The sequence below is a fragment of the Pelodiscus sinensis genome, chromosome 4, assembly GCF_049634645.1.
Source record: "Pelodiscus sinensis isolate JC-2024 chromosome 4, ASM4963464v1, whole genome shotgun sequence".
Classification (NCBI taxonomy): domain Eukaryota; kingdom Metazoa; phylum Chordata; order Testudines; family Trionychidae; genus Pelodiscus; species Pelodiscus sinensis.
In genome coordinates this window covers 121,954,022-121,972,406 of record NC_134714.1, presented here as the reverse complement: position 1 = coordinate 121,972,406, position 18,385 = coordinate 121,954,022, and the positions used below count along the sequence as shown (strand labels likewise).

The window sequence follows — 18,385 nt, the reverse complement described above, 5'->3', positions numbered from 1 at the left end:
GAACCACTTCACTTTTCTTCTCAAGGCATTAGAATAGATCAGCATTTTCAACTCTTGAACATAGATTGTGTGACATTTGTTCCTTTTGCCCATATTTCCTGCTATTCCCCTACAAACTCAATTTTAATTAGATTTTAAACTCCAGTTTAAAGGGATTTCTAATCAATTTCTCATTTTTTGCCACTTCATCTGCCAGCTCATTGCCCACTACCCCGCTGTGTTCTGGAATCTACACTAATATTACACACAAAATACATCAATTTGGTTAATAGTAATATTTCATTAAGTATATCCTGTCTGCTATTTGATCTGTCATTTTTGATCACCATTAGTTCTGATAAAGAATCAGACAGGATGGCCACAGTGGCGGAGTGCACATCTGTGACCCAATTTAATGCTAGCATTATCCCTGCCAGTTCAGCCAGCAAAAGAGCACAGAATTTGCTAACCATACAGCTTTCTTAATTCCAAGATAAGGAATGGAGACTGCTGTTCTTGATCTTCGGCTCTTATATCTCTGGAGCATTTGGTACACCTCAGGCAACAGCATCCCCACTTATACTAAATGTATTGTTTTGCTGATCATGCATGTTCAATACTCCCTTTCCTCTTTTTTAATTTCATTGTACCTTCTGAAATTGATATGGAATTATATAAATTTTCCAGTTATAATGCATTTTCCCAAAGCTATAGGCTAAGAGATTAACATTTCTTTTCATGATCCTTTGTCCACACATTAATCCTACTCACAATGAGTTATTTTGAGTTTTTTGCCCTTTATGTCCACCCTTTAATTTCCAGCATTCCTCATATTAGCTTAGTGTTTCCATCTTCACTGTTACCAATACTATTAGCCCAAAATGTCAAAAAACCTAATTAAATTAATAGGAGTTTCACCTCAACTATCTGTAGTACACAAGGCTGCTGTGTGCTTTAGGCACCACATTCATTTCACAATTCTTAAGTTTGGAAACCCCATGCCTACAATTTCCTGCTGCCTTTTGCTTTGGGATCACCTGATCTAATCTCGGTGTGGCTCCTATAAGAATCAGGGCTGGAAAAGTCATCCTGATACAGGCCGCATGTTGTATTTGACCGAGCTCCAATAAAACAGAAGTGGCTGAATAAATTTAATCAGAACAACCCTTTCAGATCTTCTACACTTCCCATACATCTCTCTTGGGCAGTGGGCTGCTAATATTATCAGTGAATACAAAGCATTTATAGAGATGATCTTCAGCTGCATTTTAAAGGGCCCGCACCATGTGAGTAAGACTCTCTCAGTGGCCCTTTGAGAGAGATCAGCACAATTTTCTCAGTTATTCAATGGAGTACTTGTGTATCAGGTACTCCATCGTGCACAGACAGGTCACCAACATTGGTAAAATCCTAACCCAGGCTCTGTGACATGGAGGGTGCTGTTTTCAACCATAATAATCACAGATCACTTATCTGTGATGATGGTTTTTCCATCATCGAAGCGCTGCCTACCCATTAGACTGGCAGGCCTTGGGGAACATGCACTCAGTGCCACCATCTCCATTATCATGACTCAGGAGAACAAGAGAGAAACACAATGCTCAAGTCAAACCACTCAAGTGAAACTAAGTAGTCTGCTGAAGGTGTTGCTTTGTGATTTTTAGGAACAACTGCTAGGAATGTTGGCTTTTTTGAAGCTCTACAAACAAGGATGTCTATTTGTTATTGTTTCCAAATGGTATCAAAAATAGTTACTTAACTCATGAACTGCCATCCATCTTCAAATGTTTTTTCTCTGCATATTGATTTAAATTGCTGCATTTCTATATCACTTTTTATCTGATTACAGTGCACTTTCCAAACACTATTGAATTAAATTTTACAGCTCTCCCATAGGCTGTTTCGTTTGTTCCCACTTTACAGATATGACAACTGAGAGTAAGAAAGAGAGAAAAAGGAATACATAGCAGATCAGTGGAATGAGTCAGTTACAGAAGAATAGAATCCAGGAATCTTGGTTTTCAAACTCTTGTTCTAACCTAGAAACACCACCTCTCAGAGGATGATCTTGTCACTCTCAAAATGTTTCCTCTGGACAGCTGTTAGCAAGCTCTTAAGCCAATTAGTAAACACAGGCATCATCTATTTTCAGAGGAAATATACCTTGTCTATCAAATCCGGGGAAATGGCCCTCAGAAAATTCATTCAGTCTCAATCTCTCTCATCAACAACTTCAAGTATGCACATCAAGAACCCAGTATCAACTGTGAAGTCACTTTTTATATCTGCCATTTTGCAGAATTGCACAAAGGACAGTCAGAAATATGAAGCCCATAAAAACAGCAAAAGTGAACTCTACCAGCAGCCAAAGAAAACTTGACAGGCCAAAGCCTATCCAGATGCCCTGGCAATTTCTTACAGGTGTGAAAAAATACATATGGCTAACATACAGTAAAGCAGATTCAAGATGTTAAATTCTATCCATCCTAGATGGATAATGCAAAGTTAGTTCAAAAGGACAGAGAAAAACCAAACTTCTCCAGATGTATTAGTGACAGCACACAAACATTTTCAAACTCAAGTTCTGAAAAATAAATTAAATGAAAGAAAGGAAATGACATCTCTAGCGGCCTGCTTCTGTTGCACTCTAAGCAGACCTGATCTCATGTTACATTGGATCTGCAAAAAGTCCCTTATACTGCAAGACAGAATGTATTTCAATGTAATTTATGATTATTAAGAAGCATGTCAATTACTACAACTCTTGAAGTAATAACCATTGCAGCAGATTTATTATGTGACTTTCTGTAGTCCAATGAGACTTTCTACTATATTTATTCACAGAGTGCTATCAAAGCTACACTTCCATGCCAACGGGATATGGGAAATGTAAGCTTATGTAAAGCATAAGAGCAAAAGTTCACAGATTATCTGTTTCTTTCTACATATAGAGTAACTGACATCTGGAACTCTCTGCTCCAGATATACTGGCAGAACCCACATTAAGGCCAAAATTTTCTAAAGTACCAGTTGTAACCCCCTTTTTCCTCCCCAGGTTACTCAGGAGCAGGTCACACTCAAGGTGTGCCTGGGCGCCTTATGGTTTCAACCCAAAAGGAGATCCTGAGCACCCCAGTGGTGATGGTGTTTAGTTGGGGAAAGCCCTATCCACCCCCTTGCTTGTAATGAATGTACAATGGGGGTGCTTCCACCTGGCTGGCCTTGTACACACCCACTGGTGTGCCTTGAGAGCCTCCAGGAATATACTCATTCCAGCTATAATCTGGATCTAATTCCAGAACACTACAAATCATATACATCTAATTGTTTATTTTCATGTAATCTATCTTAATTTAAATAAACAGGGTTTAACAGATTAACAATGAATAGCATTAACAAAGTGCACAACAATAACTGGAATTTATATATCTAGCCATTACATTGCCAATACTAATCCCACTCCAGAGTGTGCACACCCCTGGACTCAGAGTCCCAGACTCTTGCTTGCCTGGGCGCACTTGAAGAACTGCAGCTGTAGTGGAGGTTCTCTGCAGGCAGTGTGTATGAGGGTCCAAGCTAAGCAGCAGCTCTGTCCCAGGCAGCACTTTCCCAAAAAGGCCCAATTACTTACAGCCTCATGCTGTGCCTATCAGAAGCAGCCTGCTAGATCCCAGTTCCATAGGCATCTAATCCCAGTCTGTAGCTGCACTCTAACAGCCCCTGGACTGGATCAAACTCCTCCACAGCAGCCTGGCTCCCCTTCTCTTCCAAACTCCAAGGGCAGAGTCCCAGACTGCTAGGCCTCTCTTTTCATGCACATGGAGAGCCTCTGATCTCCCACACAAGAGACCTTCCTTCCTGTTTTTCCCAAGGGCTCATGGGAATTGTAGTCTGGATTGCAGCACACAGGGTCTTTCCAGAAAAAAAAAAAAAAAAACACCACAGAGGCCCTTTTAGTACGGGGACTACACAGTTATAGACACACAACATATGACACCTTAAAGGTGCCTGATGTTTCAGAAAATGTAGAACTGGTCTCTGAAAATTAGGGCCTGTAAGGTAACTCAAATTGGGCATCAACACCATTCCTCACTTTGGAGAAGAAAAGGAAAATTGTACAGCAACTCCCACCCCAATACACAATGCAGCTGTCTTCACATTATTAATATCTTCCAAAGCTGGGCAAACATTCTAAAACTCTTCCCATTAAGATGACCCTCCCATCTGGCAAACTGAAAAGATGAGAACAAAGCAACAAGAGATACTTTGCACCAGTAGAGACATAAGATCATTGAAGAAACAACCCAGATTTAGAGTGCTTATTACAATGTCAAATAAAATCAAGTGTTCTGAAGCGATAACAGTACAGCTTCCAAACACCTAAAACTGGCTTACATTAAAGAGTACACTCTTTAATCTACTGTCAGTACTACATCCATCAGAGAACAGCCTGCGACTTGACCACAAGAAAGAAGATCAATCAATAGCTTAAGTGTTGGGTCCTAGCCCTTTCTCTCTCTTTCCAAGTGTCAATATGTCACTGTTAGGGTGCGTACTCCCCACCATGCCTGAGTTCCTGACTGTCTTCATCTAGCCCATCTCAGGGCAAGCTGCAGTCTGTACAGGCTGCTCATCACCAGCACTGGGTGAATCTCTGCTGCCCCGCTTACGTGGGCTGAGTTGCTACCATCCTCCAAGCCCCAGGCCTTGCCCCAGGGAGCCCCTTAGCCGGCAGTCCACTAGTCCTGCCTAGCTGCCCCAAAAACTGTTCTCCCTCATGGGAACCTCCTGCTTCCTTCACTACCAGCTCTTCACTGCTTTCCCCCCTCTGAAGCAAACTGTTCTTCTTTATATAGCCCCCAGCTGGGCTTTCATTAGCCCTAACGGCCACAGCTGAATCTTTGCTTCTAGCCCCTGCTCTGGGTCTGAGTTTTACCCTGTCACAGTCACCTAGCCCAAACTTGTTTCCACCTATGTCTTTTATAATAAAACTTCAGTTAGCTCATCTCATTAGCCATGCTGATGGGGGAGGAAAGAGGGAATGAATTTATTTCCCAGACCATTATCTTTTTGCATTCCTCAAAAGTCACTACCAGCTGGTGACTGACCAACTTCTTCCAGAAACTCGGTAAACTCTACTATAACTTCATGCTCACGCACCACGGAGGTACCAGACTTATTTTTTTCATTACTTTTTTTGTAAAGCAACTGCTTTTGCGGAAAAACTTGCCAGCTGTCTACACTGGCCGCTTGAATTTCCGCAAGAACACTGACTTCCTACTGTCTGAAATCAGTGCTTCTTGTGGAAATACTATGCTGCTCCCGTTTGGGCAAAAGTCCTTTTGTGCAAAGCTTTTGCGCAAAAGGGCCAGTGTAGACAGCTCAGATTTGTTTTGCGCAAAAAAGCCCTGATCGCGAAAATGGCAATTGGGGCTTTTTTGCGGAAAAGCGCGTCTAGATTGGCACGGACGCTTTTCCACAAAAAGTGCTTTTGCGTCCGTGCCAATCTAAACACTCTTTTCCGTAAATGCTTTTAACGGAAAACTTTTCCGTTAAAAGCATTTGCGGAAAATCATGCCAGTCTAGATGTAGCCAAGGTGATAACTGAGAGGAAATCATTGCTGTGATGCTGCAAGTAGGCATTGAACAAAAAGCAGATTAGTGTGGGAAAGTGTAGGATTATGAAGTAGGCAGCATAACCCTTGATTACTGGACAATTTTAGAAAAAAAACAGCCCTATTCTTCCCATAGTTGAGAGGGTTGATAGGTGTTCTATGTGGGCAAATAACACCTTGAGCTGTCTACTTGCTACAGCTCTACCAGGGATAAAGCAAAACTCTAAAGTCTAACAAAATGTCCCCCGATAGTTTTCCACTATTGTGTCTCTTATCAGCTTTTCAGTAGCTTAGCTTGCAGAGTTAAAAAGCACAAATTTGTTCTGTTGTATGAACTTAAGCACTACATTTTCATTCATTCAGTTGGAGAAACTCAGTGGAACAGCTGAAAGTATGTTTATTTTAGATATAGAGATCTGCAGTAGATGGATCAAATTCTCCTCACACTTACAATGGGGTCAAGCTATCAAAAGCCAAAGAGGCTGCACAGCAGAATTTGACCCAAGGTAATTAAGCCTGTAATACAATATGTTTTCATTTTTTTAAATAAAGTGGATCCATAAGCACAAAATGGTATCTTCCTCTTTCCAGCAGCACATTCAATCTTAACACTTACCTATGATTTGCAGCACAAAATGGAGAAATTCAGGGTCGGATGAGTTAGTCTGCTGTGTTGCTTAGTAAACAAGAGGAAAAGTCAGCATTAAGCACAAACAATGAAAGTAATCATTTCTTGCAGCCTCACATTCCTGCGCTGACTTGCCAATTTGGTGCAGGAGATAAGGCCAGCCTAGAAGAGGAAGACCCTAGAAAGATGAAGGAACTCCTGCTTACTACAGATCCTCCAGCATACTTCCCTCAGTGTGTCAAACAACTGGATGCTTCCTTCATTAACACTGGACTCCGCTCATGCTTGAAGGTCCTCAGATTTGTAAGCTCTGCCCCAAAACTACATGCAACTCTTTTAAGTCTATTAGCCCTGTGTGATGGATGGGAGGAGTACTACCCTTTTCTAAACATCCCAGCATTCAGTATCTAAGGGTATGTCTACACTACCCCGCTATTTCGAAATAGCAGGGTAATGTAGGCATACCGCAATTGCAAGTGAAGCCAGGGATTTGAATTTCCCGGGCTTCATTTGCATAAACGGGGCGCCGCCATTTTTAAATCCCCGCTGGTTCGAACCCCGTGCCGCGCGGCTACACGCGGCACGAACTAGTTAGTTCGAACTAGGCTTCCTAGTGTAGCCGCGCGGCACGGGGTTCGAACCAGCGGGGATTTAAAAATGGCGGCGCCCCGTTTATGCAAATGAAGCCCGGGAAATTCAAATCCCGGGCTTCATTTGCAATTGCGGTATGCCTACATTACCCCGCTAGTTCGAAATAGCGGGGTAGTGTAGACATACCCTAAAGGATTAAAACCAGAATAGTGGGCATCCAGGAATTGTTGGCAGGGAGCCAGAAAAGCCAGTGGAAAGAGATAGAAAGATTTTTGAAATGTTCCAAAGTTAACTAATATACAATTAAGATATGTCTACACTTGCAACCTAGTTCAAACTGGGGATGCAAATGCAGGCATTCAAAATAGTCAATGGGAATTTAAATATCCTCATTTTTTGAGGAGTAACATTCGTTCGAACCAAGGGGTTTGGTTCAAACTAACGCGTCCCGGCGCGCACTTTCACTTTCGAAACAGCTGGCATTTGGAGTAACGCGTTGGCAAGATCATGCTAGTGAAGTGCGGGATATTTAAATCCCTGCTTTGCTGACTATTTCGAATAGTTCGAACTAGGGTGCAAGTGTAGACATACCCTTAGAGAAAAACTAGGGATTTTAAGAAAGGAAAAAAATGCTTTCTCCTGAGGTCCAAAATGACTATGCCAAGCTTATTTCAGAACTGACTCAGGAACTGCAGAAAAGGCTGATGTATCACTAGAGATCTGATTGGTCTTTTGTCTTCTACACAGTGCCAGATGAGCAAAGGGAACTGGAAAGGAAGCAAAGTCAAGGCCCATGTGACATTGAATAAAATAAGTTCATAGAGAATTTTAGGACAGGCATGATGACAATGTTTTATTTCAGAATGAAGAAAAAATAAAGGACAAACCTTTTCTCACTCTTCGGAAATGCTTTGTTGTACATTTGTACAGTGCTTAACGCATTGGGACCCTGCTCAGTTTGGGGCTACTGAATGTTACTGGAATGGAAACAATGGGCTCTCTGAAGTCAACAGATTCACCCTGACTTGTGGTTTTGGTCCAAAGCCCACTGAAACAATTCCTGGAGCCTGTTTTGTCTTCTTCAAAACTACTTATAAACTTCGGCTGGTTTAGAAATATTCCCTCTTCTCCCATCTTATTTTTAATTCTTTGGGTAGAGTCAAGTCACTTTTGGCAGATTTGTTTGATCCATTGGTGAAGTAAAGTTGGAGCTAACAGCAGAACTGATTTGCATTTGGCTTTTTTGTGTAAATGGTCCAAGAGAGAGAATGACAATCTATCACCAGGATAAGCAGAATTATCTATTCACAAACAAATCTCAAGTTAGTGCAGGTGAAGGTTGAACATGGGCTTCTCTGGAGTCCAGTAAACACCACATTAAATTCTCTAATGAAATTCTACATCTTTAAAAAAAAAAAAAAAAAAAAAAAACCTGAGTACAGCATCCATTAGACCAGTGTTTCTGAAAGTGTTCCGCGAAATCACTTTCAGAAACACGTTAACTGGCTGCCCCCGTTTGTTTATTTACTGGCGCTGCGGCCATGGAGTCTCGTGGCTCACATTGGCTCCATTTCGTCCTTTGCAACCAAGGGGAACCACAGGAAGCAGCATGGGCCGGGCCACCACTTCACGCGGTTCCCCTTGGCTGTAAAGGATGAAATGAAGCCAACAGGAGCCGTGAGGCTCTGAGGCCGTGGTGCCAGTAAATAAATAAACCGGAACGGCCAGTTAACATGTTTCTGAAAGTGATTTCGCGGAACACTTTCAGAAACACTGCATTAGAATGTTTGGAAATGGACAAGGGATGCAGCCTGTTTCTCAAAGCCAGGGCTGGGCAAGATGCTGCTCCAACCCTTTGATCCAGCCCATGGACTGAATCTGGCTGCTTCCTATTTACATCCTGCTGCCCGTGCCACCAAATTTCCAGGCGGTAGCTCAGGTAGCAGGGTCCTATTTAAATGGCTCATGGTTGCCTTGCTATCCCAGTAGTGGAAGAACAGTGAGCCCTTTACATTGCTGCTATTTAAAGGGCTTGCAGCTCCTGGCCCTGCTGCTACCACATTGCCTGGGAGCCTCTGGGGTTGCTATGGCTATTTAAAGGGCTCCCAGCACATCACTATCCTGGGAGAGACCAGAGCCACAAGCCCTTTAAATAGCCACAGGAACCCCAGGCAGATGCCAGGCAAAGCAGTAGCAGCGGGTCTGGAGTCACAATCCCTTTGCTGTGTTTTTAATTCAAAGCCTCTGGCTCCAGACAATTCTGAGGGGTGGCTAGTTCCCAGCTCCACCCCTTCTGGCCTAGGCTCTGCCCCTTTTGGGGGTGGAGGGTGGAGCTGGCCTGTGACCACATAACAAAATTCACGAAGTGGCCCCCTGCAAAAATGATTGTCCATTCCTGCTCAAAGCCATACAATCCTTGATCACTGACGTCCATAGTCTACCCTGTCCAACTTGCATTATTTATTGGAAAATAGATCCCTTGGGTAGGATTTTAGATATCTCCCTCAAATTAAAAAAAATATAAAGTCTAATGTAATTTTTCTTTCAAATTTCAAGAGGCAGTGTCAATTCTGAGTGTAATTCAGGCACGGTGAAAATCTTAGGACTTTCCTACAAATGAACACCAAAAGTTAAATCATTTTATCATATAATATCCATGCGTCTTATGAGCAGGGCTCAACAAAGCATTGAATCTATTTGCCCGTGGTTTGTTTGCAGTGCGCTCATGCACAATACGGGTCTTGCGCATGCGCAGTGCAGGGCTGGCAAGTGGCTTTCGCCGCCATTCATCAAGCCCTGCTTATGAGTGCTGATTTCAGTAAATGTATGGGGGAAGAAAGGAGATTTTTCCTGGGAGGAATATCTAGGTAACAATATTGATGGGAGGGATGGGGGGATTTTACATTCTGTTGATAAATAAATCAATATAAAAGATCTTTCACTATACAGGACTTTCAGTATACAGGACCTTTCACTATTCTTTTGGACCTGTGTCACTCCAGTACTAGTACATGCATGTATATAGCATCAGTTACTGTGCTATCATTACACCCTGAACATGACTTAGACAAAATGATTTCCTAGGAATAGAGATAATATCTACAACTCTGCTCCATCAAGTGCCACAGTTTAGAAGGATATAGACCCAGAAGGACCATGACAGTGTATTCAATTGTGAGAAAAACTGACCTAGCTGTGGATCAATCTCTGGACAAAATCACTCATGTGTTTTCAAAATAGTGAAATGGTCAGTATCGGTGTGCATTGTCAGGGAAAGTTTGCAGGGGTGATGCCTGTGGACAGAGAACCTCAGTCTTCATAACTCCCTTCAGCACTGTCCACAATGATGAAATCCATATTAGAGAACCCTGTAAGAATGAAGAAAAACAAACCTCAGTATTTTATAAATAACAGTCTGCAGACCCTAAGTGAATACAAGGATGTGATTCACTGTAGGATTTCTGCAGCTGTTAATAAATCACTCAAGCGACACTCTGGCAGCTTATGACATCAGCAGAACCCCTCAAGTGAATTACAGACACTTATTTACATAGAGGAGGCCATCTATCACCTACTATTGACCAGCTGTTACTTGGGATTTGTGCAATTCTTGATAAATTAACTGTAGTTCAACAACATGTAACTTCGGTTGTACTCATTTTAATTGTTCTGTATGCAAATGTCAGCGAAAAATTACTGATGTGACATCATTTAGAGGGAGTTATATTGACCAGTGGGGCTACTCATACCAAAATGTTAAGCACATTATAAAAGAGTTTCTGCAATTGGGGCCTTACTGATGTAAACGGAAGGATAGTAATACTTTTAAAGACATTAGTGAAAGGGTATTTACTTAGCATACAAAGAAGCAAACCATTATTAAGTACACATAAGCTTTGAAAGCCCTAATCAACCCTTGGCTAACAAAGAGACTGCAATTAGTGATCTAAAGCCAGTTACTGCTTTTGGGTAATGCCATTCATTGCAGATAGTAAAAAGAATATTCTGATTGCTATCAGTAAATATAGGTAAAACATTCACCCAATTGAATGATCATTTCTGTCTCACCTCTAAATGTATGTCAGTTACTATGGTGTTTTTTATTTTTATTTTTTATTCCACAAATTTGCACTTATAAATTGCTGACATCACCACCTTTTTCAAACTATTTGAACTGAATGTCTGGATTTTGGTGATGACATGATCCAATATAAAATCCCAAATAAGAGAAATAGCAGCTATAAAGTAGGTGGTGATTGTTATTGCAAGAAATGGTGTTGGGTAGCGCATTTTGTAGATGCCTTAAAAATACTAACACCCTTGTTCATAGATAATGAACAGGTGGTTCTGGATAATGGAACTGGGAAAATTAGGGTAATGGAAAACATGGAGCTAGTGCTAGGCAACAGCTTTGGGCATCTGTGGCTAATAGAGAATGCAGTGTTATTTTGGGGCAGTATTGTGGTGAATTATTAATATTCAGAGTGTACCATTCCTACAAATTCAGTACACGTTTTAAAACTTTATGTATTACTGCCTTTTTTAAAAGTCCCACTAAAATATTGTAAGAAGATATATAAAATGCAGATTTATTACTGGTATAAACACACATGAATTCTCCATTTCAAAAAACTTTTTTGATGAGGACTAAGTTAAAATAATGCAAAACAAAAACAACCAAAAAAAATGCCTACAGTCATGGGTCAGTGCAGTTGCACAAGTACAGGCAGTCCCCGGGTTACATACAAGATAGGGACTGTAGGTTTGTTCTTAAGTTGAATCTGTATGTAAGTCGGAACTGGCATCCAGATTCAGCCGCTGCTGAAACTGATCAGTTTAAACAGCGGCTGAATCTGGACACCAGTTCTGACTTACATACAGATTCAGCTTAAGAACCCCAGGCGTCCCCAAGTCAGCTGCTGCTGAAATTGATCAGCAGCTGATTCCAGGAAGCCCGGGGCAGAGCAACTCTGCCTCGGGCTTCCTGTAGTCAGCCGCTGGTCAGTTTCAGCAGCGGCTAACTTGGGGACGCCTGGGGCAGAGCAGCTCGGGTGCTGCTGGGTTGGTCCAGTAGCGCGGCCGCTCCTCGGCGCTACTGGACCAATCCAGCAGCACCCCACCTGCTCTACCACAGGCCCCGGGCTTTGCTCCACGTCTCCCTGGTCTGCTGGGGGGGGCACTTGCTGCGTCCCCCCCCAGCAGACCAGGGAGACACTGAGCAAAGCCGCGGAGGACCCGGCCGGACCCGCGGCACTTCCAGCTGATCTGGAAGCGGCCGCGGGTCCGGCCCCGGGTCCTCCGCTGCTTTGCTCCCCGTCTCCCTGGTCTGCTGGCTCGCCCAGCAGACCAGGGAGACGGGGAGCAGCTTTTCTCGCCCCGGAGGAGGCGGGCGGCGGGACCAGGCGTCCCGCCGCTCCTGTCCTCCGGGGCGAGAAAATCCCCATTCGTAACTGCGGATCTGACATAAGTCGGAGCCGCGTAACTCGGGGACTGCCTGTACTCATTCTCTGTGGCCCAGTAAAGGCACCCACTTCAGGCTCCTGACTTCTCAGCCTTCACCTCTTTTAGGTGGAGACCCATGTCCCTATCCTTGTCCCTCCCAAGAGGGATATTTCCATACTGCACAGCTCCCTATCTATGTTGTAAACTCCCCAGCAAAGCTAAGCTCCTTGGATGCGTCTAGATTGGCAAGATTTTGCGCAAAAGCAGATGCTTTTGCGCAAAAACTTGCCAGCTGTCTACACTGGCTTCTTGAATTTGCGCAAGAGCACTGACGTTCTAATGTAAGAATTCAGTGCTTCTTGCGCAAATACTTTGACTCTCCAGCTCAGGGATAAGCCCTCTTGTGCAAGAATATGTGCGCAAGAGAGCCAGTGTAGACAGGCACCTTAATTTTTTGCGCAAGAAAGCCCGATGGCTAAAATGGCAAAAGCACTTTTTGCGCAAAAGCATCCATGCCGATCTAGACGCTCTTTTGAAGAAATTCTTTTAACGGAAAAACTTTTCCGTTAAAAGTATTTCCGCAAAATCATGCCAGTCTAGACGCAGCCCTTAAGTTGCACAGTTTACCACTTCTTAGGGTAAAAAAGCAGGATCTGGCTGTACAGGGCTGTAAGGATTGGAATGTTAATTCTGGACCCCAAAGCAGGATTTGTTTAAAAGAAATGGTTTTACAAAATTGAATATCAATAGAAGCATGTAAGTATGATTTCTCAATGGAAATTGTTTAGCCAAAAGGACAACAAAAACAAAAGAAAAAGAAAACTTTTAAATCCTGCAGTGTAGAAAAGTGTGTTTTTCATTTATATTTTCTCCATTTCATGCAAGTTCCACTGCCCAAGGAGAGGGAAGTGTAAAAAGTCAACATATAGTATAAGTGGCTAGCTACTATTAATGTCAATTAAACTGAAAAAAACTTAATCTGTTAACCACATTACTAAAGAATTAAGAATTAAAGTTACTGAAATAATTATCTTGTCATTATCAACTGAAATTCTTTTTATGCTTTAACTCAGTAGTAAGTGTCCTAAACCTTTCAATCCTATAGTTTCAGAGCAGATTTTCTAGTTAAGGTGGAAAAACTCACAGCTATTTTAAATGAGTGTATGAATAAAGTGATTTTTCCATCCATTTAAAAGAATAAACAATTCCATTTTCACCTTCCTTTTTCTTGATTATTAACTCCAAAACCAGCAAAATTTGAAGATTTGAAATGTTCCCTATCTTACTGAGATAACTGACTGGAAACTAAAAAATTTAATATAGATAATTATTTGAGACATGTACAATAGACATTTTTCGCTATATTTCTGAGCTTGCACTTCCAGGGAGCTGGGCTTTGTGTGCATGCTGGTTTTCATAAGTATATGTAAATCAGCCACTCAGCCTTAAAGAGACACAGTCTTATTGAAATCTAGTCAGTTTTAAAGAGTTAAAAGTAGCTCAATGTATGAAACTTGCTCCTGAACCACCCTGCCACTTTTTGTGATTTTTTACCATCAAAATTCCCTATTTTAAAGAATATTTATTACCTTTGTTACTGTGTTAAAGACCCATACAAAATGAAAACTGATTTATTACAGTTCAGAGGGAAAACAGTGAACTGTTCAACACAAAATGCTGCCAATTGCACAATGTAAACAAACTGAAAATATTGTTTTTCTTTAATATGTTTCAGACGTAATAATTTTAAAGTATTGTCACAATAGTAGGGAAAACTTTTTAGACAAGTGTATTTTCAAAAGTTGACACCCTTTCAGCTTAATTTTGATTCTCTCTTTGGTTTGCTTGTAAAAGGCTGTGGTAGGGATGTAGTCAAGCGTCATTGCTTGAACTGGCTCAGCTATACCAACAACAATTTATCCATTGCTGGAATTGAGGCAAATCATTTGTGAAGACAAGGCCAAAGGCCTTCACCTTCCAGTCCAAAAGTAGCTGGAATTCAGTGAAAGGTAAGGTGATCCCTTTATATGCAAGGCCCAATATGAAAGGTAAGGTGATCCCTTTATATGCAAGGCCCAATATGAAAGGTAAGGTGATCCCTTTATATGGCAGGGACCCCAATGCCACAGTGAGCTGGGGGGAGGGGCTAGTTCCTTAAGCAGACTGAACACTCTAGGTCCTTGTCATTAATGTTATCATGGTATCACTATTTGTGACGCTATTAAATATGTGCCATCACTTTTGATTTTAAATAATTATTTTCACAGGTTTACAACTTGACAGCAAAAATTTGTCCTCTAGTCTAACAGTTGGGTGCACGTTCTCAGCTTTGGGAGCAGTTACTTATTACTAAATTTCAGTACAATCTATTTAATGTTTTTTTTAAACTCAAAAACACTTACCTGTTTGAGATACTTTTTTGTTTGCTTGTATAATTCAAACTGAGATTTAAAACAAAATTCTGCAAGTGATGAGATGTGATTAAAATACCTTGGGCCAGGTCTACACTAGACCCAGCAGCTTGACTTAAGGTATACAACTCCACCTGCATAGAATATGGAGTTGCCTTACTTTAAGCCAAGTGGGAATAGCAGTTCATCTAAGTGACACAGCATTTTTAAAAACAAGAGATCCCCTTGCGAGTAGAGGTTGGGGGAAGGCAAGAGAAAGGCAACTCTATTGCATAGGGAAAGGGCAGGGAAGAAGTAAGGGGCACCCTGCCATCTTTGTAGTGTTGATTTGCCCTAAGATTTAGAGCCTTAAGGCAGTACATAAGGACTTCCTCAGATAATCATGACCCAGACCTTGCTGAAGCCAGGCCCAGCAGAGGTTTGTGGTTTATCTGTGTGGACATTAAAAGTCACCCTGGAAGACTTTGGCAAGTCAGTGCGCCACCCATAAGGGAGTTGACACAGAAGGTGGAATCTCTGATTATGGGGATCTGGGTTGGAAACCAAAGCAGGACGGTGGCAGTCAGCAGAGCTTCACGCAGAGCCTGGAGGGGCAGTTGACCACATGCTGGACAGCTCCCCCAAGCACTGAGGAAGTGACCTCCCCCATGCCCTGACACACACGGGTGGGGATCTGGAGAGGTGGCTAGAGCTCCTCGGGGCTGGGACAGCGGTGAGGGGTGTTGCTGATAAGCCCCCCCCCAGGATCCGACGACAGGCCTCGACTCGCTCATTCCCATATCCAAGGGTGGGGAGGATTCATTTTCCTTCCGCTGTTGCCAGTGACCGGTATTTAAAGGGCCGTCGGAAGCGGAGGGATCCCTTCAGGTTCTAATACCGACCGAGACTTCTTTCCGTGCTCCGCCGCGGCCGCCCCTAACACTGGGATGGAGCCGGGACTTGTTTCAGTGTGATTGTGAATCCCTCCGCCCGGCTCATAAACAGCCTGGAGAGGTCATGGGAGTCGCCCCGCATCCTGTTCCTCTGCCTCGGGGGAAGCGCAGGCGGAGAGACCCATTCAGCGCTGCGCCGTCGCTCTGGGAAGTAGCGTGAAGCACTAGAAGGGATTTATTTTGAGGCGTATTCCTCCGCCGCGAGGAGCGATCTTGCAGGACTAGAGCTTGGCGTGTTCTTCCGCCGCCTTGGAGCACACGGACAGGAGGCGCCTCGCCTGATTGTGTGAGGCGGCAGCGGGGCTGGCAGGGAGAGACGGGACCTCGGCACGCGGTGGAGGCTGCTCTGAGTGCGCGAGCGAAGTGCCGAGGGGCTCCCCACGGAGAAGCAGGAGGCGGTGACCGTAGCGCCACCACTCCGCAGGGTCTCTGTGAGGGGGCCCAAGGGACTCTTTCTCGCGGGGCCTGGCGGATGGATCTCTAGGCGGCTCTTCCCCCCACAGAGTTCGGCCCTTGCCGCCGCCATCTTGGATTTTAATCCGCCATTTTTCCCCCTGGAATAATAATTTTTTTTTTTATGATTAATTTTCCTCCGGCTGGAGCTCGGGGCAGCGGCGGCGGGGCCGGGGGTGGCGGCAGGGACCCCAGCGCGGAGGGGCAGCCAGGCGGTAAGTGTTCAGCGGGTGGGGCTGCCAAGCGGCCCCCGGGCGCTATTGAGGGGGGGGCCGTGGCCAGGTGGGCCTGTGGGGAGGGGGGAGCGATCCCTTTCCGGGCGGGGAGGGGGGTACCGAGCCCAGGATGGCGGCGGGAGTCACGGTGAGCGGACCGGGGTAGCTAGCGTGGGGGCAGCTCGGCGGGGGTCGAAGGAGGCAGTGGCGGGGGGGTCGCAGGGGGCGCGGCAGGGAGATGGCTGGGGTCGAGGGGAGTAATGGCTGGGATCGGAGAGGACTGGGGGGGGTCCTGCCTGGGGCGGGGGAGCCAGCCGTGTGCCCCCCTCGCTGGGCGGCGGCCGGGTGTGCCTATCCCCGGGGGAGCGCAGTGCGGAGGGTGTCACGGGGGGGGGCACCCTGGTCCCACACGGGGATGGTAGCAGCCCACCGCTGCTCTCTGACAGCTGACATCCTGTGGTGCTCGGGGATTTAAAGGGACCCATGGCGGCTCCGCCGGGCTGAAGAGGGCCGGGCCGGTAGAGAGGGATTGATGAAGAGAGGAAGTGGCTCTGGCTGTTCCCGTCTCCTCCCTGGGTGTGGAGGAAAAGCGGGGGCTGGGTGACCGTGATCCCTCTGGCAGCAGTGGCTAGGAGGGATGGGGACTTTGGATCCTTCTAAGGGACTGGGATGTCTGTTCACATAGTCCAAGGAAGGCAGGAGGTGACCTCCAGGGGGCAGCATAGGATTAGAAACAGAGCTAAGTACTCTGCATCTCATTCGGATGTGCCCTGGCGATTTGAAGGTGTTTTTTCCCCTTAAACCTTGAAAGCAGGGAAGATATGGATTGGGGGAGCAGTTAAACTCTGGTTGTATATGGAAACTGAGGACAGAAGATAGTTACTGTGCTGACAACTTATGGCAACTTTGATAGAGATCTGATCACTAGAGTTCCGCTGCTGAGAGTTTGCATCCTTTGTAGCTATGTATGAATAAATAATATTAAAATCTCTGCTAGTTGTCTCTTTGCTAAAACCTGTTTTGAATGGGCATTCTTGGTTTTGAAAACATTGCCATTCTATTGAAATGTCTCTTGTTTTCTGTTGATGAAAGGCCAAAAGTTCTGAAGTTCTAGGGATTGTGAGGAGACGAAAGTGTATCCTTATCCACAATGAAACTTAAAGTGGGGATTTTGACTTTTAAATGGTCTTTTAAGAAATTCTTCTCTGAAAGAGAGATCATGAGGGAGGGAATGTGAAGTCTTCACAAATCTGTGCCAGAATCTTTTATGTATAGTCTTAATGGTTTCTGTGTATTAATCACATTTGTCTACAATATTTCCATTTAAATATAGCATAAATTAAAAGCACATACATTCTGACTTCAACAAAACATTTAAAAAAAACCCAATTACTTTGTAAGTTAGTATCAGAGGAGTAGTAGCTCTGTTAGTCTGAATCTGCATAAACAATGAGGAGTCCTGTGGCACCTTATAAATCTGTAAGGTGCCACAGGACTTCATTGTTTATTGTAAGTTGGCAAATTTTAAGGTGGATGGGGTTGTTGTGTGGCTTTGTTCTTTTGTTTTTTGTTTTTGTTTTTTTTTTAAAGCCACATGAGGGTCTGATTATGAATTCTCTATAGAGGTAGAACATGGAATTTCATGAAGTTTCAGTTGGGATCAGTTCAAGTTCACTAAATCCTACAAATTTTAAGTTTCAGAACTGGTAGGCTGTTTTCATTTACAGTTGCATTATGAATATGTATACACACCCTTCAATTTAATTTTTTTGTTAAACAAATTCAGCTCAGAGGTAAGTTTTTAAGATAGCTGAAATACACTATAGTCTCAGAAGTAGAATGGTAGGGGAAAAATGCATCTGAAACCTAACTAAATTACCCTAAAATAAGATTATCTTTAGTTACAAGACATCTGGGTCTTAAACTCTGTTTGGTCTATTTACTCTTTAAATCGGGTATTACTTTAATAGAAATAAAAATTGTTTAATTGAGCTACATTTTACTTTGTACATGAATTTTTATATATGGTGGTCTTTCTAAATGCATGTCATGGCAGAACAGATCCATGAGTATTCATTGTAAGCACTGAAGAGGTTTTGTATATATTAGTTCTAATTCC

The 18,385-nt window shown here is 43.6% G+C and overlaps 1 protein-coding gene and 1 long non-coding RNA gene across 4 annotated transcripts in view; one reads left to right on the top strand and one right to left on the bottom strand.

The window, feature by feature from the left end:
- Window positions 1-2,783: 2,783 nt before the first annotated feature.
- LOC112546087 (uncharacterized) lies at window positions 2,784-15,506 on the bottom strand. The gene is made up of 4 exons (XR_012903690.1): window positions 14,658-15,506; window positions 10,003-10,181; window positions 6,211-6,270; window positions 2,784-3,891 (listed from the first exon to the last, which is right to left on the bottom strand). It is a non-coding gene; the product is annotated as an uncharacterized LOC112546087 (long non-coding RNA).
- A 149-nt stretch (window positions 15,507-15,655) lies between these two features.
- KMT5B (lysine methyltransferase 5B) overlaps window positions 15,656-18,385 on the top strand; it is a 57,535-nt gene continuing 54,805 nt past the window's right edge. The window contains exon 1 of one of the 3 annotated variants that reach the window (XM_075928309.1): window positions 15,656-16,266. The gene's annotated coding sequence lies outside the window, so the exon portion shown is untranslated. Of the gene's footprint in view, window positions 16,267-16,393; window positions 16,415-18,385 lie in introns of those variants that run through there. The other 2 variants (XM_075928311.1, XM_075928310.1) reach the window with 2 other exon arrangements.